Below are 27094 nucleotides of genomic sequence, written 5' to 3' on the forward strand. Positions count from 1 at the left end.
CCGGGCCACAGGCTGCCCACTGCCCCTGCCCCAGATCGGGGGCCGCCAATCAGCCCTGTCGGAGTCCCCTTCCTCTAGAGGGAGTATTGGACCAACACTTGTAGAAAACGGTGTCCTCGTGGGCAACTCATTGGAGGGACACAAATAAATATTTGCCGTCTTTCTGCGGAAGCTTACGATCGTTCACACCTAAGCGTCTTACAAGGTCAGCTGTTTAGCTAAACATGAGCTCATGATCTAAATTTACACAATAATGAAGAAATCAGCTACGAGGGGAGACAATCAGTAAAGACTATCAATACCAGAATTAGATTCCCAAGGCCATCCATCAATTGTTGGAATAATCAGGTGCAAGGCAGAATATATACATAAAACTGGAACTGAAACAAGGAACAAGGATGTTTTCAAAGACTGGTAGGATCTCTAAAACATTTTTAAAGTACATGTCATTGATAAAGCTAAATACTCAAAGGTTGTGTAATACAACAGATTAAGCATTGAGAAGAGTGAAATTATGCTGTTTTGAAAACTATGGCAGGTGAGATTTTCTGCCTAATTATATAAGAAGATTTCTCTAAAAAATACACATTATTTCAATGACTTATTGGCTGTGAAATAAGTTAAGGGTATTTCAAATGGCTTGTCTGCCAAGAAAGGTGAGATGTAGGGAATCACAGAAAGTCGAGGGGAAAATAGGTCAATATATACATTGCTATATGGTGAACTAAACCTTAGGCCAGCAACAATGGAGAGGACCTGACCCTTCGAAACTTACAAGTAAGCTGGAATCTTCAAAAGTTCAAATCTTTATAAGTAAAATATTTATTAAAATGAATAACCAAGTGTTTTAATTGACATCAGAAGATCAAAACAATAAACCCTGAGAACATAGAAAAAAGATAAATAAAGATATGAGCAGAACTTAATACAACAGAAAACGTATAAAATTGAGGTGATTTAGTAAGTCCAAAGAATCTTCTTTGAAAAGATTGAAAAGACACACTTTGATTAAGGAAAACAAAAACATAAGTAAAGAATATACAGAAAGAATCAGGACAATGTTATAGCAGAGAATATATGAAATGCCAGTAAATTTGAACATTTCTGTAAAGTGGACCATTTCCTAGCTCCTAAAGTTTACCAAACCTGACACAAGAGGAAATCATTTAAGGTCATCATGTCTGCCCTTGGCATTCTCGGAACGCCCTGGCCTCAGGATGCAGCCTCTGTAGTCCATGGTAACCTGCGGAGAGGGGGCGGGGCTGAGGGTGGTTGGAACTCTGGCCTCACTGGAGGAGTGGGTGTGGCCATCTCTGCTGTGACTGAACAAAGGGCAGGGGAGCAGGGGGCCCAGGGCAGGGCCCTCAGAGCACGGCAGGTCCAGTGGGGTGTCACAAGGATTTAGGCCCAGGCCAAAGGGCGCCTTCTTTGTCTGCACAGCTGCCCAAACTCTCACCTTTCCACTCAGGCCGACCTCTTACTTGAAGTGTGTGTGGAACCTGTCCTCACAGTACACCTCGCTGCACAGCTAACCATAGGTCTGGGCATCGTAGCTTCCTGCCAGGTGACTGAAGTTCGCAGGCAGATGTGTCCCAGGGACACATGCAAAGAGGCTCCGGCCCGGGCCACAGGCTGCCCACTGCCCCTGCCCCAGATCGGGGGCCGCCAATCAGCCCTGTCGGAGTCCCCTTCCTCTAGAGGGAGTATTGGACCAACACTTGTAGAAAACGGTGTCCTCGTGGGCAACTCATTGGAGGGACACAAAAAATCTTTGCCGTCTTTCTGCGGAAGCTTACGAGCGTTCACACCTAAGCGTCTTACAAGGTCAGCTGTTTAGCTAAACATGAGCTCATGATCTAAATTTACACAATAATGAAGAAATCAGCTACGAGGGGAGACAATCAGTAAAGACTATCAATACCAGAATTAGATTCCCAAGGCCATCCATCAATTGTTGGAATAATCAGGTGCAAGGCAGAATATATACATAAAACTGGAACTGAAACAAGGAACAAGGATGTTTTCAAAGACTGGTAGGATCTCTAAAACATTTTTAAAGTACATGTCATTGATAAAGCTAAATACTCAAAGGTTGTGTAATACAACAGATTAAGCATTGAGAAGAGTGAAATTATGCTGTTTTGAAAACTATGGCAGGTGAGATTTTCTGCCTAATTATATAAGAAGATTTCTCTAAAAATACACATTATTTCAATGACTTAGTGGCTGTGAAATAAGTTAAGGGTATTTCAAATGGCTTGTCTGCCAAGAAAGGTGAGATGTAGGGAATCACAGAAAGTCGAGGGGAAAATAGGTCAATATATACATTGCTATATGGTGAACTAAACCTTAGGCCAGCAACAATGGAGAGGACCTGACCCTTAGAAACTTACAAGTAAGCTGGAATCTTCAAAAGTTCAAATCTTTATAAGTAAAATATTTATTAAAATGAATAACCAAGTGTTTTAATTGACATCAGAAGATCAAAACAATAAACCCTGAGAACATAGAAAAAAGATAAATAAAGATATGAGCAGAACTTAATACAACAGAAAAGGTATAAAATTGAGGTGATTTAGTAAGTCAAAAGAATCTTCTTTGAAAAGATTGAAAAGACACACTTTGATTAAGGAAAACAAAAACATAAGTAAAGAATATACAGAAAGAATCAGGACAATGTTATAACACAGAATATATGAAATGCCAGTAAATTTGAACATTTCTGTAAAGTGGACCATTTCCTAGCTCCTAAAGTTTACCAAACCTGACACAAGAGGAAATCATTTAAGGTCATCATGTCTGCCCTTGGCATTCTCGGAACGCCCTGGCCTCAGGATGCAGCCTCTGTAGTCCATGGTAACCTGCGGAGAGGGGGCGGGGCTGAGGGTGGTTAGAACTCTGCCCTCACTGAAGGAGTGGGAGTGGCCATCTCTGCTGTGACTGAACAAAGGGCAGGGGAGCAGGGGGCCCAGGGCAGGGCCCTCAGAGCACGGCAGGTCCAGTGGGGTGTCACAAGCATTTAGGCCCAGGCCAAAGGGCGCCTTCTTTGTCTGCACAGCTGTCCAAACTCTCACCTTTCCACTCAGGCCGACCTCTTACTTGAAGTGTGTGTGGAACCTGTCCTCACAGTACACCTCGCTGCACAGCTAACCATAGGTCTGGGCATCGTAGCTTCCTGCCAGGTGACCGAAGTTCGCAGGCAGATGTGTCCCAGGGACACATGCAAAGAGGCTCCTGCCCGGGCCACAGGCTGCCCACTGCCCCTGCCCCAGATCGGGGGCCACCAATCAGCCCTTTCGGAGTCCCCTTCCTCTGGAGGGAGTATTGGACGAACACTTGTAGAAAACGGTGTCCTCGTGGGCAACTCATTGGAGGGACACAAATAAATCTTTGCCGTCTTTCTGCGGAAGCTTACGAGCGTTCACACCTAAGCGTCTTACAAGGTCAGCTGTTTAGCTAAACATGAGCTCATGATCTAAATGTACACAATAATGAAGAAATCAGCTACGAGGGGAGACAATCAGTAAAGACTATCAATACCAGAATTAGATTCCCAAGGCCATCCATCAATTGTTGGAATAATCAGTGGCAAGCTAGAGTACATACATAAAACTGGAACTGAAACAAGGAACAAGGATGTTTTCAAAGACTGGTAGGATGTCTAAAACATTTTTAAAGTACATGTCATTGATAAAGCTAAATACTCAAAGGTTGTGTAATACAACAGATTAAGCATTGAGAAGAGTGAAATTATGCTGTTTTGAAAACTATGGCAGGTGAGATTTTCTGCCTAATTATATAAGAAGATTTCTCTAAAAATACACATTATTTCAATGACTTAGTGGCTGTGAAATAAGTTAAGGGTATTTCAAATGGCTTGTCTGCAAAGAAAGGTGAGATGTAGGGAATCACAGAAAGTCGAGGGGAAAATAGGTCAATATATACATTGCTATATGGTGAACTAAACCTTAGGCCAGCAACAATGGAGAGGACCTGACCCTTCGAAACTTACAAGTAAGCTGGAATCTTCAAAAGTTCAAATCTTTATAAGTAAAATATTTATTAAAATGAATAACCAAGTGTTTTAATTGACATCAGAAGATCAAAACAATAAACCCTGAGAACATAGAAAAAAGATAAATAAAGATATGAGCAGAACTTAATACAACAGAAAACGTATAAAATTGAGGTGATTTAGTAAGTCCAAAGAATCTTCTTTGAAAAGATTGAAAAGACACACTTTGATTAAGGAAAACAAAAACATAAGTAAAGAATATACAGAAAGAATCAGGACAATGTTATAGCAGAGAATATATGAAATGCCAGTAAATTTGAACATTTCTGTAAAGTGGACCATTTCCTAGCTCCTAAAGTTTACCAAACCTGACACAAGAGGAAATCATTTAAGGTCATCATGTCTGCCCTTGGCATTCTCGGAACGCCCTGGCCTCAGGATGCAGCCTCTGTAGTCCATGGTAACCTGCGGAGAGGGGGCGGGGCTGAGGGTGGTTGGAACTCTGGCCTCACTGGAGGAGTGGGTGTGGCCATCTCTGCTGTGACTGAACAAAGGGCAGGGGAGCAGGGGGCCCAGGGCAGGGCCCTCAGAGCACGGCAGGTCCAGTGGGGTGTCACAAGCATTTAGGCCCAGGCCAAAGGGCGCCTTCTTTGTCTGCACAGCTGCCCAAACTCTCACCTTTCCACTCAGGCCGACCTCTTACTTGAAGTGTGTGTGGAACCTGTCCTCACAGTACACCTCGCTGCACAGCTAACCATAGGTCTGGGCATCGTAGCTTCCTGCCAGGTGACTGAAGTTCGCAGGCAGATGTGTCCCAGGGACACATGCAAAGAGGCTCCGGCCCGGGCCACAGGCTGCCCACTGCCCCTGCCCCAGATCGGGGGCCGCCAATCAGCCCTGTCGGAGTCCCCTTCCTCTAGAGGGAGTATTGGACCAACACTTGTAGAAAACGGTGTCCTCGTGGGCAACTCATTGTAGGGACACAAATAATCTTTGCTGTCTTTCTGCGGAAGCTTACGAGCGTTCACACCTAAGCGTCTTACAAGGTCATCTGTTTAGCTAAACATGAGCTCATGATCTAAATTGACACAATAATGAAGAAATCAGCTACGATGGGAGACAATCAGTAAAGACTATCAATACCAGAAATAGATTCCCAAGGCCATCCATCAATTGTTGGAATAATCAGGTGCAAGGCAGAATATATACATAAAACTGGAACTGAAACAAGGAACAAGGATGTTTTCAAAGACTGGTAGGATCTCTAAAACATTTTTAAAGTACATGTCATTGATAAAGCTAAATACTCAAAGGTTGTGTAATACAACAGATTAAGCATTGAGAAGAGTGAAATTATGCTGTTTTGAAAACTATGGCAGGTGAGATTTTCTGCCTAATTATATAAGAAGATTTCTCTAAAAAATACACATTATTTCAATGACTTATTGGCTGTGAAATAAGTTAAGGGTATTTCAAATGGCTTGTCTGCCAAGAAAGGTGAGATGTAGGGAATCACAGAAAGTCGAGGGGAAAATAGGTCAATATATACATTGCTATATGGTGAACTAAACCTTAGGCCAGCAACAATGGAGAGGACCTGACCCTTCGAAACTTACAAGTAAGCTGGAATCTTCAAAAGTTCAAATCTTTATAAGTAAAATATTTATTAAAATGAATAACCAAGTGTTTTAATTGACATCAGAAGATCAAAACAATAAACCCTGAGAACATAGAAAAAAGATAAATAAAGATATGAGCAGAACTTAATACAACAGAAAACGTATAAAATTGAGGTGATTTAGTAAGTCCAAAGAATCTTCTTTGAAAAGATTGAAAAGACACACTTTGATTAAGGAAAACAAAAACATAAGTAAAGAATATACAGAAAGAATCAGGACAATGTTATAGCAGAGAATATATGAAATGCCAGTAAATTTGAACATTTCTGTAAAGTGGACCATTTCCTAGCTCCTAAAGTTTACCAAACCTGACACAAGAGGAAATCATTTAAGGTCATCATGTCTGCCCTTGGCATTCTCGGAACGCCCTGGCCTCAGGATGCAGCCTCTGTAGTCCATGGTAACCTGCGGAGAGGGGGCGGGGCTGAGGGTGGTTGGAACTCTGGCCTCACTGGAGGAGTGGGTGTGGCCATCTCTGCTGTGACTGAACAAAGGGCAGGGGAGCAGGGGGCCCAGGGCAGGGCCCTCAGAGCACGGCAGGTCCAGTGGGGTGTCACAAGGATTTAGGCCCAGGCCAAAGGGCGCCTTCTTTGTCTGCACAGCTGCCCAAACTCTCACCTTTCCACTCAGGCCGACCTCTTACTTGAAGTGTGTGTGGAACCTGTCCTCACAGTACACCTCGCTGCACAGCTAACCATAGGTCTGGGCATCGTAGCTTCCTGCCAGGTGACTGAAGTTCGCAGGCAGATGTGTCCCAGGGACACATGCAAAGAGGCTCCGGCCCGGGCCACAGGCTGCCCACAGCCCCTGCCCCAGATCGGGGGCCGCCAATCAGCCCTGTCGGAGTCCCCTTCCTCTAGAGGGAGTATTGGACCAACACTTGTAGAAAACGGTGTCCTCGTGGGCAACTCATTGGAGGGACACAAAAAATCTTTGCCGTCTTTCTGCGGAAGCTTACGAGCGTTCACACCTAAGCGTCTTACAAGGTCAGCTGTTTAGCTAAACATGAGCTCATGATCTAAATTTACACAATAATGAAGAAATCAGCTACGAGGGGAGACAATCAGTAAAGACTATCAATACCAGAATTAGATTCCCAAGGCCATCCATCAATTGTTGGAATAATCAGGTGCAAGGCAGAATATATACATAAAACTGGAACTGAAACAAGGAACAAGGATGTTTTCAAAGACTGGTAGGATCTCTAAAACATTTTTAAAGTACATGTCATTGATAAAGCTAAATACTCAAAGGTTGTGTAATACAACAGATTAAGCATTGAGAAGAGTGAAATTATGCTGTTTTGAAAACTATGGCAGGTGAGATTTTCTGCCTAATTATATAAGAAGATTTCTCTAAAAATACACATTATTTCAATGACTTAGTGGCTGTGAAATAAGTTAAGGGTATTTCAAATGGCTTGTCTGCCAAGAAAGGTGAGATGTAGGGAATCACAGAAAGTCGAGGGGAAAATAGGTCAATATATACATTGCTATATGGTGAACTAAACCTTAGGCCAGCAACAATGGAGAGGACCTGACCCTTAGAAACTTACAAGTAAGCTGGAATCTTCAAAAGTTCAAATCTTTATAAGTAAAATATTTATTAAAATGAATAACCAAGTGTTTTAATTGACATCAGAAGATCAAAACAATAAACCCTGAGAACATAGAAAAAAGATAAATAAAGATATGAGCAGAACTTAATACAACAGAAAAGGTATAAAATTGAGGTGATTTAGTAAGTCAAAAGAATCTTCTTTGAAAAGATTGAAAAGACACACTTTGATTAAGGAAAACAAAAACATAAGTAAAGAATATACAGAAAGAATCAGGACAATGTTATAACACAGAATATATGAAATGCCAGTAAATTTGAACATTTCTGTAAAGTGGACCATTTCCTAGCTCCTAAAGTTTACCAAACCTGACACAAGAGGAAATCATTTAAGGTCATCATGTCTGCCCTTGGCATTCTCGGAACGCCCTGGCCTCAGGATGCAGCCTCTGTAGTCCATGGTAACCTGCGGAGAGGGGGCGGGGCTGAGGGTGGTTAGAACTCTGCCCTCACTGAAGGAGTGGGAGTGGCCATCTCTGCTGTGACTGAACAAAGGGCAGGGGAGCAGGGGGCCCAGGGCAGGGCCCTCAGAGCACGGCAGGTCCAGTGGGGTGTCACAAGCATTTAGGCCCAGGCCAAAGGGCGCCTTCTTTGTCTGCACAGCTGTCCAAACTCTCACCTTTCCACTCAGGCCGACCTCTTACTTGAAGTGTGTGTGGAACCTGTCCTCACAGTACACCTCGCTGCACAGCTAACCATAGGTCTGGGCATCGTAGCTTCCTGCCAGGTGACCGAAGTTCGCAGGCAGATGTGTCCCAGGGACACATGCAAAGAGGCTCCTGCCCGGGCCACAGGCTGCCCACTGCCCCTGCCCCAGATCGGGGGCCACCAATCAGCCCTTTCGGAGTCCCCTTCCTCTGGAGGGAGTATTGGACGAACACTTGTAGAAAACGGTGTCCTCGTGGGCAACTCATTGGAGGGACACAAATAAATCTTTGCCGTCTTTCTGCGGAAGCTTACGAGCGTTCACACCTAAGCGTCTTACAAGGTCAGCTGTTTAGCTAAACATGAGCTCATGATCTAAATGTACACAATAATGAAGAAATCAGCTACGAGGGGAGACAATCAGTAAAGACTATCAATACCAGAATTAGATTCCCAAGGCCATCCATCAATTGTTGGAATAATCAGTGGCAAGCTAGAGTACATACATAAAACTGGAACTGAAACAAGGAACAAGGATGTTTTCAAAGACTGGTAGGATGTCTAAAACATTTTTAAAGTACATGTCATTGATAAAGCTAAATACTCAAAGGTTGTGTAATACAACAGATTAAGCATTGAGAAGAGTGAAATTATGCTGTTTTGAAAACTATGGCAGGTGAGATTTTCTGCCTAATTATATAAGAAGATTTCTCTAAAAATACACATTATTTCAATGACTTAGTGGCTGTGAAATAAGTTAAGGGTATTTCAAATGGCTTGTCTGCAAAGAAAGGTGAGATGTAGGGAATCACAGAAAGTCGAGGGGAAAATAGGTCAATATATACATTGCTATATGGTGAACTAAACCTTAGGCCAGCAACAATGGAGAGGACCTGACCCTTCGAAACTTACAAGTAAGCTGGAATCTTCAAAAGTTCAAATCTTTATAAGTAAAATATTTATTAAAATGAATAACCAAGTGTTTTAATTGACATCAGAAGATCAAAACAATAAACCCTGAGAACATAGAAAAAAGATAAATAAAGATATGAGCAGAACTTAATACAACAGAAAACGTATAAAATTGAGGTGATTTAGTAAGTCCAAAGAATCTTCTTTGAAAAGATTGAAAAGACACACTTTGATTAAGGAAAACAAAAACATAAGTAAAGAATATACAGAAAGAATCAGGACAATGTTATAGCAGAGAATATATGAAATGCCAGTAAATTTGAACATTTCTGTAAAGTGGACCATTTCCTAGCTCCTAAAGTTTACCAAACCTGACACAAGAGGAAATCATTTAAGGTCATCATGTCTGCCCTTGGCATTCTCGGAACGCCCTGGCCTCAGGATGCAGCCTCTGTAGTCCATGGTAACCTGCGGAGAGGGGGCGGGGCTGAGGGTGGTTGGAACTCTGGCCTCACTGGAGGAGTGGGTGTGGCCATCTCTGCTGTGACTGAACAAAGGGCAGGGGAGCAGGGGGCCCAGGGCAGGGCCCTCAGAGCACGGCAGGTCCAGTGGGGTGTCACAAGCATTTAGGCCCAGGCCAAAGGGCGCCTTCTTTGTCTGCACAGCTGCCCAAACTCTCACCTTTCCACTCAGGCCGACCTCTTACTTGAAGTGTGTGTGGAACCTGTCCTCACAGTACACCTCGCTGCACAGCTAACCATAGGTCTGGGCATCGTAGCTTCCTGCCAGGTGACTGAAGTTCGCAGGCAGATGTGTCCCAGGGACACATGCAAAGAGGCTCCGGCCCGGGCCACAGGCTGCCCACTGCCCCTGCCCCAGATCGGGGGCCGCCAATCAGCCCTGTCGGAGTCCCCTTCCTCTAGAGGGAGTATTGGACCAACACTTGTAGAAAACGGTGTCCTCGTGGGCAACTCATTGTAGGGACACAAATAATCTTTGCTGTCTTTCTGCGGAAGCTTACGAGCGTTCACACCTAAGCGTCTTACAAGGTCATCTGTTTAGCTAAACATGAGCTCATGATCTAAATTGACACAATAATGAAGAAATCAGCTACGATGGGAGACAATCAGTAAAGACTATCAATACCAGAAATAGATTCCCAAGGCCATCCATCAATTGTTGGAATAATCAGGTGCAAGGCAGAATATATACATAAAACTGGAACTGAAACAAGGAACAAGGATGTTTTCAAAGACTGGTAGGATCTCTAAAACATTTTTAAAGTACATGTCATTGATAAAGCTAAATACTCAAAGGTTGTGTAATACAACAGATTAAGCATTGAGAAGAGTGAAATTATGCTGTTTTGAAAACTATGGCAGGTGAGATTTTCTGCCTAATTATATAAGAAGATTTCTCTAAAAAATACACATTATTTCAATGACTTATTGGCTGTGAAATAAGTTAAGGGTATTTCAAATGGCTTGTCTGCCAAGAAAGGTGAGATGTAGGGAATCACAGAAAGTCGAGGGGAAAATAGGTCAATATATACATTGCTATATGGTGAACTAAACCTTAGGCCAGCAACAATGGAGAGGACCTGACCCTTCGAAACTTACAAGTAAGCTGGAATCTTCAAAAGTTCAAATCTTTATAAGTAAAATATTTATTAAAATGAATAACCAAGTGTTTTAATTGACATCAGAAGATCAAAACAATAAACCCTGAGAACATAGAAAAAAGATAAATAAAGATATGAGCAGAACTTAATACAACAGAAAACGTATAAAATTGAGGTGATTTAGTAAGTCCAAAGAATCTTCTTTGAAAAGATTGAAAAGACACACTTTGATTAAGGAAAACAAAAACATAAGTAAAGAATATACAGAAAGAATCAGGACAATGTTATAGCAGAGAATATATGAAATGCCAGTAAATTTGAACATTTCTGTAAAGTGGACCATTTCCTAGCTCCTAAAGTTTACCAAACCTGACACAAGAGGAAATCATTTAAGGTCATCATGTCTGCCCTTGGCATTCTCGGAACGCCCTGGCCTCAGGATGCAGCCTCTGTAGTCCATGGTAACCTGCGGAGAGGGGGCGGGGCTGAGGGTGGTTGGAACTCTGGCCTCACTGGAGGAGTGGGTGTGGCCATCTCTGCTGTGACTGAACAAAGGGCAGGGGAGCAGGGGGCCCAGGGCAGGGCCCTCAGAGCACGGCAGGTCCAGTGGGGTGTCACAAGGATTTAGGCCCAGGCCAAAGGGCGCCTTCTTTGTCTGCACAGCTGCCCAAACTCTCACCTTTCCACTCAGGCCGACCTCTTACTTGAAGTGTGTGTGGAACCTGTCCTCACAGTACACCTCGCTGCACAGCTAACCATAGGTCTGGGCATCGTAGCTTCCTGCCAGGTGACTGAAGTTCGCAGGCAGATGTGTCCCAGGGACACATGCAAAGAGGCTCCGGCCCGGGCCACAGGCTGCCCACTGCCCCTGCCCCAGATCGGGGGCCGCCAATCAGCCCTGTCGGAGTCCCCTTCCTCTAGAGGGAGTATTGGACCAACACTTGTAGAAAACGGTGTCCTCGTGGGCAACTCATTGGAGGGACACAAAAAATCTTTGCCGTCTTTCTGCGGAAGCTTACGAGCGTTCACACCTAAGCGTCTTACAAGGTCAGCTGTTTAGCTAAACATGAGCTCATGATCTAAATTTACACAATAATGAAGAAATCAGCTACGAGGGGAGACAATCAGTAAAGACTATCAATACCAGAATTAGATTCCCAAGGCCATCCATCAATTGTTGGAATAATCAGGTGCAAGGCAGAATATATACATAAAACTGGAACTGAAACAAGGAACAAGGATGTTTTCAAAGACTGGTAGGATCTCTAAAACATTTTTAAAGTACATGTCATTGATAAAGCTAAATACTCAAAGGTTGTGTAATACAACAGATTAAGCATTGAGAAGAGTGAAATTATGCTGTTTTGAAAACTATGGCAGGTGAGATTTTCTGCCTAATTATATAAGAAGATTTCTCTAAAAATACACATTATTTCAATGACTTAGTGGCTGTGAAATAAGTTAAGGGTATTTCAAATGGCTTGTCTGCCAAGAAAGGTGAGATGTAGGGAATCACAGAAAGTCGAGGGGAAAATAGGTCAATATATACATTGCTATATGGTGAACTAAACCTTAGGCCAGCAACAATGGAGAGGACCTGACCCTTAGAAACTTACAAGTAAGCTGGAATCTTCAAAAGTTCAAATCTTTATAAGTAAAATATTTATTAAAATGAATAACCAAGTGTTTTAATTGACATCAGAAGATCAAAACAATAAACCCTGAGAACATAGAAAAAAGATAAATAAAGATATGAGCAGAACTTAATACAACAGAAAAGGTATAAAATTGAGGTGATTTAGTAAGTCAAAAGAATCTTCTTTGAAAAGATTGAAAAGACACACTTTGATTAAGGAAAACAAAAACATAAGTAAAGAATATACAGAAAGAATCAGGACAATGTTATAACACAGAATATATGAAATGCCAGTAAATTTGAACATTTCTGTAAAGTGGACCATTTCCTAGCTCCTAAAGTTTACCAAACCTGACACAAGAGGAAATCATTTAAGGTCATCATGTCTGCCCTTGGCATTCTCGGAACGCCCTGGCCTCAGGATGCAGCCTCTGTAGTCCATGGTAACCTGCGGAGAGGGGGCGGGGCTGAGGGTGGTTAGAACTCTGCCCTCACTGAAGGAGTGGGAGTGGCCATCTCTGCTGTGACTGAACAAAGGGCAGGGGAGCAGGGGGCCCAGGGCAGGGCCCTCAGAGCACGGCAGGTCCAGTGGGGTGTCACAAGCATTTAGGCCCAGGCCAAAGGGCGCCTTCTTTGTCTGCACAGCTGTCCAAACTCTCACCTTTCCACTCAGGCCGACCTCTTACTTGAAGTGTGTGTGGAACCTGTCCTCACAGTACACCTCGCTGCACAGCTAACCATAGGTCTGGGCATCGTAGCTTCCTGCCAGGTGACCGAAGTTCGCAGGCAGATGTGTCCCAGGGACACATGCAAAGAGGCTCCTGCCCGGGCCACAGGCTGCCCACTGCCCCTGCCCCAGATCGGGGGCCACCAATCAGCCCTTTCGGAGTCCCCTTCCTCTGGAGGGAGTATTGGACGAACACTTGTAGAAAACGGTGTCCTCGTGGGCAACTCATTGGAGGGACACAAATAAATCTTTGCCGTCTTTCTGCGGAAGCTTACGAGCGTTCACACCTAAGCGTCTTACAAGGTCAGCTGTTTAGCTAAACATGAGCTCATGATCTAAATGTACACAATAATGAAGAAATCAGCTACGAGGGGAGACAATCAGTAAAGACTATCAATACCAGAATTAGATTCCCAAGGCCATCCATCAATTGTTGGAATAATCAGTGGCAAGCTAGAGTACATACATAAAACTGGAACTGAAACAAGGAACAAGGATGTTTTCAAAGACTGGTAGGATGTCTAAAACATTTTTAAAGTACATGTCATTGATAAAGCTAAATACTCAAAGGTTGTGTAATACAACAGATTAAGCATTGAGAAGAGTGAAATTATGCTGTTTTGAAAACTATGGCAGGTGAGATTTTCTGCCTAATTATATAAGAAGATTTCTCTAAAAATACACATTATTTCAATGACTTAGTGGCTGTGAAATAAGTTAAGGGTATTTCAAATGGCTTGTCTGCAAAGAAAGGTGAGATGTAGGGAATCACAGAAAGTCGAGGGGAAAATAGGTCAATATATACATTGCTATATGGTGAACTAAACCTTAGGCCAGCAACAATGGAGAGGACCTGACCCTTCGAAACTTACAAGTAAGCTGGAATCTTCAAAAGTTCAAATCTTTATAAGTAAAATATTTATTAAAATGAATAACCAAGTGTTTTAATTGACATCAGAAGATCAAAACAATAAACCCTGAGAACATAGAAAAAAGATAAATAAAGATATGAGCAGAACTTAATACAACAGAAAACGGATAAAATTCAGGTGATTTAGTAAGTCCAAAGAATCTTCTTTGAAAAGATTGAAAAGACACACTTTGATTAAGGAAAACAAAAACATAAGTAAAGAATATACAGAAAGAATCAGGACAATGTTATAGCAGAGAATATATGAAATGCCAGTAAATTTGAACATTTCTGTAAAGTGGACCATTTCCTAGCTCCTAAAGTTTACCAAACCTGACACAAGAGGAAATCATTTAAGGTCATCATGTCTGCCCTTGGCATTCTCGGAACGCCCTGGCCTCAGGATGCAGCCTCTGTAGTCCATGGTAACCTGCGGAGAGGGGGCGGGGCTGAGGGTGGTTGGAACTCTGGCCTCACTGGAGGAGTGGGTGTGGCCATCTCTGCTGTGACTGAACAAAGGGCAGGGGAGCAGGGGGCCCAGGGCAGGGCCCTCAGAGCACGGCAGGTCCAGTGGGGTGTCACAAGCATTTAGGCCCAGGCCAAAGGGCGCCTTCTTTGTCTGCACAGCTGCCCAAACTCTCACCTTTCCACTCAGGCCGACCTCTTACTTGAAGTGTGTGTGGAACCTGTCCTCACAGTACACCTCGCTGCACAGCTAACCATAGGTCTGGGCATCGTAGCTTCCTGCCAGGTGACTGAAGTTCGCAGGCAGATGTGTCCCAGGGACACATGCAAAGAGGCTCCGGCCCGGGCCACAGGCTGCCCACTGCCCCTGCCCCAGATCGGGGGCCGCCAATCAGCCCTGTCGGAGTCCCCTTCCTCTAGAGGGAGTATTGGACCAACACTTGTAGAAAACGGTGTCCTCGTGGGCAACTCATTGTAGGGACACAAATAATCTTTGCTGTCTTTCTGCGGAAGCTTACGAGCGTTCACACCTAAGCGTCTTACAAGGTCATCTGTTTAGCTAAACATGAGCTCATGATCTAAATTGACACAATAATGAAGAAATCAGCTACGATGGGAGACAATCAGTAAAGACTATCAATACCAGAAATAGATTCCCAAGGCCATCCATCAATTGTTGGAATAATCAGGTGCAAGGCAGAATATATACATAAAACTGGAACTGAAACAAGGAACAAGGATGTTTTCAAAGACTGGTAGGATCTCTAAAACATTTTTAAAGTACATGTCATTGATAAAGCTAAATACTCAAAGGTTGTGTAATACAACAGATTAAGCATTGAGAAGAGTGAAATTATGCTGTTTTGAAAACTATGGCAGGTGAGATTTTCTGCCTAATTATATAAGAAGATTTCTCTAAAAAATACACATTATTTCAATGACTTATTGGCTGTGAAATAAGTTAAGGGTATTTCAAATGGCTTGTCTGCCAAGAAAGGTGAGATGTAGGGAATCACAGAAAGTCGAGGGGAAAATAGGTCAATATATACATTGCTATATGGTGAACTAAACCTTAGGCCAGCAACAATGGAGAGGACCTGACCCTTCGAAACTTACAAGTAAGCTGGAATCTTCAAAAGTTCAAATCTTTATAAGTAAAATATTTATTAAAATGAATAACCAAGTGTTTTAATTGACATCAGAAGATCAAAACAATAAACCCTGAGAACATAGAAAAAAGATAAATAAAGATATGAGCAGAACTTAATACAACAGAAAACGTATAAAATTCAGGTGATTTAGTAAGTCCAAAGAATCTTCTTTGAAAAGATTGAAAAGACACACTTTGATTAAGGAAAACAAAAACATAAGTAAAGAATATACAGAAAGAATCAGGACAATGTTATAGCAGAGAATATATGAAATGCCAGTAAATTTGAACATTTCTGTAAAGTGGACCATTTCCTAGCTCCTAAAGTTTACCAAACCTGACACAAGAGGAAATCATTTAAGGTCATCATGTCTGCCCTTGGCATTCTCGGAACGCCCTGGCCTCAGGATGCAGCCTCTGTAGTCCATGGTAACCTGCGGAGAGGGGGCGGGGCTGAGGGTGGTTGGAACTCTGGCCTCACTGGAGGAGTGGGTGTGGCCATCTCTGCTGTGACTGAACAAAGGGCAGGGGAGCAGGGGGCCCAGGGCAGGGCCCTCAGAGCACGGCAGGTCCAGTGGGGTGTCACAAGGATTTAGGCCCAGGCCAAAGGGCGCCTTCTTTGTCTGCACAGCTGCCCAAACTCTCACCTTTCCACTCAGGCCGACCTCTTACTTGAAGTGTGTGTGGAACCTGTCCTCACAGTACACCTCGCTGCACAGCTAACCATAGGTCTGGGCATCGTAGCTTCCTGCCAGGTGACTGAAGTTCGCAGGCAGATGTGTCCCAGGGACACATGCAAAGAGGCTCCGGCCCGGGCCACAGGCTGCCCACTGCCCCTGCCCCAGATCGGGGGCCGCCAATCAGCCCTGTCGGAGTCCCCTTCCTCTAGAGGGAGTATTGGACCAACACTTGTAGAAAACGGTGTCCTCGTGGGCAACTCATTGGAGGGACACAAAAAATCTTTGCCGTCTTTCTGCGGAAGCTTACGAGCGTTCACACCTAAGCGTCTTACAAGGTCAGCTGTTTAGCTAAACATGAGCTCATGATCTAAATTTACACAATAATGAAGAAATCAGCTACGAGGGGAGACAATCAGTAAAGACTATCAATACCAGAATTAGATTCCCAAGGCCATCCATCAATTGTTGGAATAATCAGGTGCAAGGCAGAATATATACATAAAACTGGAACTGAAACAAGGAACAAGGATGTTTTCAAAGACTGGTAGGATCTCTAAAACATTTTTAAAGTACATGTCATTGATAAAGCTAAATACTCAAAGGTTGTGTAATACAACAGATTAAGCATTGAGAAGAGTGAAATTATGCTGTTTTGAAAACTATGGCAGGTGAGATTTTCTGCCTAATTATATAAGAAGATTTCTCTAAAAATACACATTATTTCAATGACTTAGTGGCTGTGAAATAAGTTAAGGGTATTTCAAATGGCTTGTCTGCAAAGAAAGGTGAGATGTAGGGAATCACAGAAAGTCGAGGGGAAAATAGGTCAATATATACATTGCTATATGGTGAACTAAACCTTAGGCCAGCAACAATGGAGAGGACCTGACCCTTAGAAACTTACAAGTAAGCTGGAATCTTCAAAAGTTCAAATCTTTATAAGTAAAATATTTATTAAAATGAATAACCAAGTGTTTTAATTGACATCAGAAGATCAAAACAATAAACCCTGAGAACATAGAAAAAAGATAAATAAAGATATGAGCAGAACTTAATACAACAGAAAAGGTATAAAATTGAGGTGATTTAGTAAGTCAAAAGAATCTTCTTTGAAAAGATTGAAAAGACACACTTTGATTAAGGAAAACAAAAACATAAGTAAAGAATATACAGAAAGAATCAGGACAATGTTATAACACAGAATATATGAAATGCCAGTAAATTTGAACATTTCTGTAAAGTGGACCATTTCCTAGCTCCTAAAGTTTACCAAACCTGACACAAGAGGAAATCATTTAAGGTCATCATGTCTGCCCTTGGCATTCTCGGAACGCCCTGGCCTCAGGATGCAGCCTCTGTAGTCCATGGTAACCTGCGGAGAGGGGGCGGGGCTGAGGGTGGTTAGAACTCTGCCCTCACTGAAGGAGTGGGAGTGGCCATCTCTGCTGTGACTGAACAAAGGGCAGGGGAGCAGGGGGCCCAGGGCAGGGCCCTCAGAGCACGGCAGGTCCAGTGGGGTGTCACAAGCATTTAGGCCCAGGCCAAAGGGCGCCTTCTTTGTCTGCACAGCTGTCCAAACTCTCACCTTTCCACTCAGGCCGACCTCTTACTTGAAGTGTGTGTGGAACCTGTCCTCACAGTACACCTCGCTGCACAGCTAACCATAGGTCTGGGCATCGTAGCTTCCTGCCAGGTGACCGAAGTTCGCAGGCAGATGTGTCCCAGGGACACATGCAAAGAGGCTCCTGCCCGGGCCACAGGCTGCCCACTGCCCCTGCCCCAGATCGGGGGCCACCAATCAGCCCTTTCGGAGTCCCCTTCCTCTGGAGGGAGTATTGGACGAACACTTGTAGAAAACGGTGTCCTCGTGGGCAACTCATTGGAGGGACACAAATAAATCTTTGCCGTCTTTCTGCGGAAGCTTACGAGCGTTCACACCTAAGCGTCTTACAAGGTCAGCTGTTTAGCTAAACATGAGCTCATGATCTAAATGTACACAATAATGAAGAAATCAGCTACGAGGGGAGACAATCAGTAAAGACTATCAATACCAGAATTAGATTCCCAAGGCCATCCATCAATTGTTGGAATAATCAGTGGCAAGCTAGAGTACATACATAAAACTGGAACTGAAACAAGGAACAAGGATGTTTTCAAAGACTGGTAGGATGTCTAAAACATTTTTAAAGTACATGTCATTGATAAAGCTAAATACTCAAAGCTTGTGTAATACAACAGATTAAGCATTGAGAAGAGTGAAATTATGCTGTTTTGAAAACTATGGCAGGTGAGATTTTCTGCCTAATTATATAAGAAGATTTCTCTAAAAATACACATTAATTCAATGACTTATTGGCTGTGAAATAAGTTAAGGGTATTTCAAATGGCTTGTCTGCAAAGAAAGGTGAGATGTAGGGAATCACAGAAAGTCGAGGGGAAAATAGGTCAATATATACATTGCTATATGGTGAACTAAACCTTAGGCCAGCAACAATGGAGAGGACCTGACCCTTAGAAACTTACAAGTAAGCTGGAATCTTCAAAAGTTCAAATCTTTATAAGTAAAATATTTATTAAAATGAATAACCAAGTGTTTTAATTGACATCAGAAGATCAAAACAATAAACCCTGAGAACATAGAAAAAAGATAAATAAAGATATGAGCAGAACTTAATACAACAGAAAACGTATAAAATTGAGGTGATTTAGTAAGTCCAAAGAATCTTCTTTGAAAAGATTGAAAAGACACACTTTGATTAAGGAAAACAAAAACATAAGTATAGAATATACAGAAAGAATCAGGACAATGTTATAGCAGAGAATATATGAAATGCCAGTAAATTTGAACATTTCTGTAAAGTGGACCATTTCCTAGCTCCTAAAGTTTACCAAACCTGAAACAAGAGGAAATCATTTAAGGTCATCATGTCTGCCCTTGGCATTCTCGGAACGCCCTGGCCTCAGGATGCAGCCTCTGTAATCCATGGTAACCTGCGGAGAGGGGGCGGGGCTGAGGGTGGTTGGAACTCTGGCCTCACTGGAGGAGTGGGTGTGGCCATCTCTGCTGTGACTGAACAAAGGGCAGGGGAGCAGGGGGACCAGGGCAGGGCCCTCAGAGCACGGCAGGTCCAGTGGGCTGTCACAAGCATTTAGGCCCAGGCCAAAGGGCGCCTTCTTTGTCTGCACAGCTGTCCAAACTCTCACCTTTCCACTCAGGCCGACCTCTTACTTGAAGTGTGTGTGGAACCTGTCCTCACAGTACACCTCGCTGCACAGCTAACCATAGGTCTGGGCATCGTAGCTTCCTGCCAGGTGACCGAAGTTCGCAGGCAGATGTGTCCCAGGGACACATGCAAAGAGGCTCCTGCCCGGGCCACAGGCTGCCCACTGCCCCTGCCCCATATCGGGGGCCACCAATCAGCCCTGTCGAAGACCCCTTCCTCTAGAGGGAATATTGGACCAACACTTGTAGAAAACGTTGTCCTCGTGGGCAACTCATTGGAGGGACACAAATAAATCTTTGCCGTCTTTCTGCAGAAGCTTACGAGCGTTCACACCTAAGCGTCTTAAAAGGTCAGCTGTTTAGCTAAACATGAGCTCATGATCTAAATTTACACAATAATGAAGAAATCAGCTACGAGGGGAGACAATCAGTAAAGACTATCAATACCAGAATTAGATTCCCAAGGCCATCCATCAATTGTTGGAATAATCAGGTGCAAGGCAGAATATATACATAAAACTGGAACTGAAACAAGGAACAAGGATGTTTTCAAAGACTGGTAGGATCTCTAAAACATTTTTAAAGTACATGTCATTGATAAAGCTAAATACTCAAAGGTTGTGTAATACAACAGATTAAGCATTGAGAAGAGTGAAATTATGCTGTTTTGAAAACTATGGCAGGTGAGATTTTCTGCCTAATTATATAAGAAGATTTCTCTAAAAATACACATTATTTCAATGACTTATTGGCTGTGAAATAAGTTAAGGGTATTTCAAATGGCTTGTCTGCAAAGAAAGGTGAGATGTAGGGAATCACAGAAAGTCGAGGGGAAAATAGGTCAATATATACATTGCTATATGGTGAACTAAACCTTAGGCCAGCAACAATGGAGAGGACCTGACCCTTCGAAACTTACAAGTAAGCTGGAATCTTCAAAAGTTCAAATCTTTATAAGTAAAATATTTATTAAAATGAATAACCAAGTGTTTTAATTGACATCAGAAGATCAAAACAATAAACCCTGAGAACATAGAAAAAAGATAAATAAAGATATGAGCAGAACTTAATACAACAGAAAACGTATAAAATTGAGGTGATTTAGTAAGTCCAAAGAATCTTCTTTGAAAAGATTGAAAAGACACACTTTGATTAAGGAAAACAAAAATATAAGTAAAGAATATAAAGAAAGAATCAGGACAATGTTATAACAGAGAATATATGAAATGCCAGTAAATTTGAACATTTCTGTAAAGTGGACCATTTCCTAGCTCCTAAAGTTTACCAAACCTGACACAAGAGGAAATCATTTAAGGTCATCATGTCTGCCCTTGGCATTCTCGGAACGCCCTGGCCTCAGGATGCAGCCTCTGTAGTCCATGGTAAACTGCGGAGAGGGGTCGGGGCTGAGGGTGGTTAGAACTCTGCCCTCACTGAAGGAGTGGGAGTGGCCATCTCTGCTGTGACTGAACAAAGGGCAGGGGAGCAGGGGGCCCAGGGCAGGGCCCTCAGAGCACGGCAAGTCCAGTGGGCTGTCACAAGCATTTAGGCCCAGGCCAAAGGGCGCCTTCTTTGTCTGCACAGCTGCCCAAACTCTCACCTTTCCACTCAGGCCGACCTCTTACTTGAAGTGTGTGTGGAACCTGTCCTCACAGTACACCTCGCTGCACAGCTAACCATAGGTCTGGGCATCGTAGCTCCTGCCAGGTGACCGAAGTTCGCAGGCAGATGTGTCCCAGGGACACATGCAAAGAGGCTCCTGCCTGGGCCACAGGCTGCCCACTGCCCCTGCCCCAGATCGGGGGCCACCAATCAGCCCTGTCTGAGTCCCCTTCCTCTAGAGGGAGTATTGGACCAACACTTGTAGAAAACGGTGTCCTCGTGGGCAACTCATTGGAGGGACACAAATAAATCTTTGCCGTCTTTCTGCGGAAGCTTACGAGCGTTCACACCTAAGCGTCTTACAAGGTCAGCTGTTTAGCTAAACATGAGCTCATGATCTAAATTTACACAATAATGAAGAAATCAGCTACGAGGGGAGACAATCAGTAAAGACTATCAATACCAGAATTAGATTCCCAAGGCCATCCATCAATTGTTGGAATAATCAGGTGCAAGGCAGAATATATACATAAAACTGGAACTGAAACAAGGAACAAGGATGTTTTCAAAGACTGGTAGGATCTCTAAAACATTTTTAAAGTACATGTCATTGATAAAGCTAAATACTCAAAGGTTGTGTAATACAACAGATTAAGCATTGAGAAGAGTGAAATTATGCTGTTTTGAAAACTATGGCAGGTGAGATTTTCTGCCTAATTATATAAGAAGATTTCTCTAAAAAATACACATTATTTCAATGACTATTGGCTGTGAAATAAGTTAAGGGTATTTCAAATGGCTTGTCTGCCAAGAAAGGTGAGATGTAGGGAATCACAGAAAGTCGAGGGGAAAATAGGTCAATATATACATTGCTATATGGTGAACTAAACCTTAGGCCAGCAACAATGGAGAGGACCTGACCCTTCGAAACTTACAAGTAAGCTGGAATCTTCAAAAGTTCAAATCTTTATAAGTAAAATATTTATTAAAATGAATAACCAAGTGTTTTAATTGACATCAGAAGATCCAAACAATAAACCCTGAGAACATAGAAAAAAGATAAATAAAGATATGAGCAGAACTTAATACAACAGAAAACGTATAAAATTCAGGTGATTTAGTAAGTCCAAAGAATCTTCTTTGAAAAGATTGAAAAGACACACTTTGATTAAGGAAAACAAAAACATAAGTAAAGAATATACAGAAAGAATCAGGACAATGTTATAGCAGAGAATATATGAAATGCCAGTAAATTTGAACATTTCTGTAAAGTGGACCATTTCCTAGCTCCTAAAGTTTACCAAACCTGACACAAGAGGAAATCATATAAGGTCATCATGTCTGCCCTTGGCATTCTCGGAACGCCCTGGCCTCAGGATGCAGCCTCTGTAGTCCAAGGTAACCTGCGGAGAGGGGGCGGGGCTGAGGGTGGTTGGAACTCTGGCCTCACTGGAGGAGTGGGTGTGGCCATCTCTGCTGTGACTGAACAAAGGGCAGGGGAGCAGGGGGCCCAGGGCAGGGCCCTCAGAGCACGGCAGGTCCAGTGGGGTGTCACAAGCATTTAGGCCCAGGCCAAAGGGCGCCTTCTTTGTCTGCACAGCTGCCCAAACTCTCACCTTTCCACTCAGGCCGACCTCTTACTTGAAGTGTGTGTGGAACCTGTCCTCACAGTACACCTCGCTGCACAGCTAACCATAGGTCTGGGCATCGTAGCTTCCTGCCAGGTGACTGAAGTTCGCAGGCAGATGTGTCCCAGGGACACATGCAAAGAGGCTCCTGCCCGGGCCACAGGCTGCCCACTGCCCCTGCCCCAGATCGGGGGCCGCCAATCAGCCCTGTCGGAGTCCCCTTCCTCTAGAGGGAGTATTGGACCAACACTTGTAGAAAACGGTGTCCTCGTGGGCAACTCATTGGAGGGACACAAATAAATCTTTGCCGTCTTTCTGCGGAAGCTTACGAGCGTTCACACCTAAGCGTCTTACAAGGTCATCTGTTTAGCTAAACATGAGCTCATGATCTAAATTGACACAATAATGAAGAAATCAGCTATGAGGGGAGACAATCAGTAAAGACTATCAATACCAGAATTAGATTCCCAAGGCCATCCATCAATTGTTGGAATAATCAGGTGCAAGGCAGAATATATACATAAAACTGGAACTGAAACAAGGAACAAGGATGTTTTCAAAGACTGGTAGGATGTCTAAAACATTTTTAAAGTACATGTCATTGATAAAGCTAAATACTCAAAGGTTGTGTAATACAACAGATTAAGCATTGAGAAGAGTGAAATTATGCTGTTTTGAAAACTATGGCAGGTGAGATTTTCTGCCTAATTATATAAGAAGATTTCTCTAAAAAATACACATTATTTCAATGACTTATTGGCTGTGAAATAAGTTAAGGGTATTTCAAATGGCTTGTCTGCCAAGAAAGGTGAGATGTAGGGAATCACAGAAAGTCGAGGGGAAAATAGGTCAATATATACATTGCTATATGGTGAACTAAACCTTAGGGCAGCAACAATGGAGAGGACCTGACCCTTCGAAACTTACAAGTAAGCTGGAATCTTCAAAAGTTCAAATCTTTATAAGTAAAATATTTATTAAAATGAATAACCAAGTGTTTTAATTGACATCAGAAGATCAAAACAATAAACCCTGAGAACATAGAAAAAAGATAAATAAAGATATGAGCAGAACTTAATACAACAGAAAACGGATAAAATTGAGGTGATTTAGGAAGTCCAAAGAATCTTCTTTGAAAAGATTGAAAAGACACACTTTGATTAAGGAAAACAAAAACATAAGTATAGAATATACAGAAAGAATCAGGACAATGTTATAGCAGAGAATATATGAAATGCCAGTAAATTTGAACATTTCTGTAAAGTGGACCATTTCCTAGCTCTTAAAGTTTACCAAACCTGACACAAGAGGAAATCATTTAAGGTCATCATGTCTGCCCTTGGCATTCTCGGAACGCCCTGGCCTCAGGATGCAGCCTCTGTAGTCCATGGTAACCTGCGGAGAGGGGGCGGGGCTGAGGGTGGTTGGAACTCTGCCCTCACTGGAGGAGTGGGTGTGGCCATCTCTGCTGTGACTGAACAAAGGGCAGGGGAGCAGGGGGCCCAGGGCAGGGCCCTCAGAGCACGGCAGGTCCAGTGGGCTGTCACAAGCATTTAGGCCCAGGCCAAAGGGCGCCTTCTTTGTCTGCACAGCTGCCCAAACTCTCACCTTTCCACTCAGGCCGACCTCTTACTTGAAGTGTGTGTGGAACCTGTCCTCACAGTACACCTCGCTGCACAGCTAATCATAGGTCTGGGCATCGTAGCTTCCTGCCAGGTGACTGAAGTTCGCAGGCAGATGTGTCCCAGGGACACATGCAAAGATGCTCCTGCCCGGGCCACAGGCTGCCCACAGCCCCTGCCCCAGATCGGGGGCCGCCAATCAGCCCTGTCGGAGGCCCCTTCCTCTAGAGGGAGTATTGGACCAACACTTGTAGAAAACGGTGTCCTCGTGGGCAACTCATTGGAGGGACACAAATAATCTTTGCCGTCTTTCTGCGGAAGCTTACGAGCGTTCACACCTAAGCGTCTTACAAGGTCATCTGTTTAGCTAAACATGAGCTCATGATCTAAATTGACACAATAATGAAGAAATCAGCTACGAGGGGAGACAATCAGTAAAGACTATCAATACCAGAATTAGATTCCCAAGGCCATCCATCAATTGTTGGAATAATCAGGTGCAAGGCAGAATATATACATAAAACTGGAACTGAAACAAGGAACAAGGATGTTTTCAAAGACTGGTAGGATGTCTAAAACATTTTTAAAGTACATGTCATTGATAAAGCTAAATACTCAAAGGTTGTGTAATACAACAGATTAAGCATTGAGAAGAGTGAAATTATGCTGTTTTGAAAACTATGGCAGATTTTCTGCCTAATTATATAAGAAGATTTCTCTAAAAAATACACATTATTTCAATGACTTATTGGCTGTGAAATAAGTTAAGGGTATTTCAAATGGCTTGTCTGCCAAGAAAGGTGAGATGTAGGGAATCACAGAAAGTCGAGGGGAAAATAGGTCAATATATACATTGCTATATGGTGAACTAAACCTTAGGCCAGCAACAATGGAGAGGACCTGACCCTTCGAAACTTACAAGTAAGCTGGAATCTTCAAAAGTTCAAATCTTTATAAGTAAAATATTTATTAAAATGAATAACCAAGTGTTTTAATTGACATCAGAAGATCAAAACAATAAACCCTGAGAACATAGAAAAAAGATAAATAAAGATATGAGCAGAACTTAATACAACAGAAAACGTATAAAATTCAGGTGATTTAGTAAGTCCAAAGAATCTTCTTTGAAAAGATTGAAAAGACACACTTTGATTAAGGAAAACAAAAACATAAGTAAAGAATATACAGAAAGAATCAGGACAATGTTATAGCAGAGAATATATGAAATGCCAGTAAATTTGAACATTTCTGTAAAGTGGACCATTTCCTAGCTCCTAAAGTTTACCAAACCTGACACAAGAGGAAATCATTTAAGGTCATCATGTCTGCCCTTGGCATTCTCGGAACGCCCTGGCCTCAGGATGCAGCCTCTGTAGTCCATGGTAACCTGCGGAGAGGGGGCGGGGCTGAGGGTGGTTGGAACTCTGCCCTCACTGGAGGAGTGGGTGTGGCCATCTCTGCTGTGACTGAACAAAGGGCAGGGGAGCAGGGGGCCCAGGGCAGGGCCCTCAGAGCACGGCAGGTCCAGTGGGGTGTCACAAGCATTTAGGCCCAGGCCAAAGGGCGCCTTCTTTGTCTGCACAGCTGCCCAAACTCTCACCTTTCCACTCAGGCCGACCTCTTACTTGAAGTGTGTGTGGAACCTGTCCTCACAGTACACCTCGCTGCACAGCTAACCATAGGTCTGGGCATCGTAGCTTCCTGCCAGGTGACTGAAGTTCGCAGGCAGATGTGTCCCAGGGACACATGCAAAGAGGCTCCGGCCCGGGCCACAGGCTGCCCACTGCCCCTGCCCCAGATCGGGGGCCGCCAATCAGCCCTGTCGGAGTCCCCTTCCTCTAGAGGGAGTATTGGACCAACACTTGTAGAAAACGGTGTCCTCGTGGGCAACTCATTGGAGGGACACAAATAATCTTTGCCGTCTTTCTGCGGAAGCTTACGAGCGTTCACACCTAAGCGTCTTACAAGGTCATCTGTTTAGCTAAACATGAGCTCATGATCTAAATTGACACAATAATGAAGAAATCAGCTACGAGGGGAGACAATCAGTAAAGACTATCAATACCAGAATTAGATTCCCAAGGCCATCCATCAATTGTTGGAATAATCAGGTGCAAGGCAGAATATATACATAAAACTGGAACTGAAACAAGGAACAAGGATGTTTTCAAAGACTGGTAGGATGTCTAAAACATTTTTAAAGTACATGTCATTGATAAAGCTAAATACTCAAAGGTTGTGTAATACAACAGATTAAGCATTGAGAAGAGTGAAATTATGCTGTTTTGAAAACTATGGCAGGTGAGATTTTCTGCCTAATTATATAAGAAGATTTCTCTAAAAAATACACATTATTTCAATGACTTATTGGCTGTGAAATAAGTTAAGGGTATTTCAAATGGCTTGTCTGCCAAGAAAGGTGAGATGTAGGGAATCACAGAAAGTCGAGGGGAAAATAGGTCAATATATACATTGCTATATGGTGAACTAAACCTTAGGCCAGCAACAATGGAGAGGACCTGACCCTTCGAAACTTACAAGTAAGCTGGAATCTTCAAAAGTTCAAATCTTTATAAGTAAAATATTTATTAAAATGAATAACCAAGTGTTTTAATTGACATCAGAAGATCAAAACAATAAACCCTGAGAACATAGAAAAAAGATAAATAAAGATATGAGCAGAACTTAATACAACAGAAAACGGATAAAATTGAGGTGATTTAGGAAGTCCAAAGAATCTTCTTTGAAAAGATTGAAGAGACACACTTTGATTAAGGAAAACAAAAACATAAGTATAGAATATACAGAAAGAATCAGGACAATGTTATAGCAGAGAATATATGAAATGCCAGTAAATTTGAACATTTCTGTAAAGTGGACCATTTCCTAGCTCCTAAAGTTTACCAAACCTGACACAAGAGGAAATCATTTAAGGTCATCCTGTCTGCCCTTGGCATTCTCG

Source organism: Mesoplodon mirus, assembly GCF_964341445.2.
Source record: "Mesoplodon mirus genome assembly, chromosome: 1".
In the NCBI taxonomy this organism is placed as follows: Eukaryota; Metazoa; Chordata; class Mammalia; order Artiodactyla; family Ziphiidae; genus Mesoplodon; species Mesoplodon mirus.